This window comes from Aricia agestis, chromosome 11 (assembly GCF_905147365.1).
Source record: "Aricia agestis chromosome 11, ilAriAges1.1, whole genome shotgun sequence".
NCBI lineage: Eukaryota > Metazoa > Arthropoda > Insecta > Lepidoptera > Lycaenidae > Aricia > Aricia agestis.
In genome coordinates this window covers 1,960,269-1,960,911 of record NC_056416.1, presented here as the reverse complement: position 1 = coordinate 1,960,911, position 643 = coordinate 1,960,269, and positions in this window count along the sequence as shown.

The window sequence follows — 643 nt, the reverse complement described above, 5'->3', positions numbered from 1 at the left end:
TGTATATTTAAAACGGTTGTGGGCGAAACTGAATTTACGTAGTTGTAATTAGCAGTTAATTATTTTGTGAGCCGTTACTTTTACTATAAGATTGATATGTGCACTTTGCGTGCGAAATGTTGCGTTGAACGCAAAAAACTGAATATATAATATTATATATGATTGATATATTATCTAATTGTAAAAAACAAAATACTCAGATTCATTGGTTAGTGTCTTTTTGTGCTGTTTTTAATATCTATGCAGACGTAACATTTTTAGTTATCGAATTAAATCTGAAATATTCTATATTAATAAATATATAATTTTATGTACTTACTATTAATTTTAATTTTAAATTAAGTCTAGACATATTTTATAACTATCACTAACATTTTACTTAAGTACTTTGTTTTTTCAATAAAAATGTTGTAAATAAAGTATATTTTAGGCGAAAATGCATTTATAATGTCTCCAAACTAGTATGAAATATACTAGACCTTATTAATAGACACAGAATAAGACAGGCCATCGAGATAGATACCGTATAAAACCGCCAAAAACCACGCGCACCTGGCCGCATGGCGGTCAGTGGCCACACCGTACTCGATGGCCACCGTGACCTAGCTGCTAGTGCGCGCCCGGGCTAATGCCGGGCGGGTAC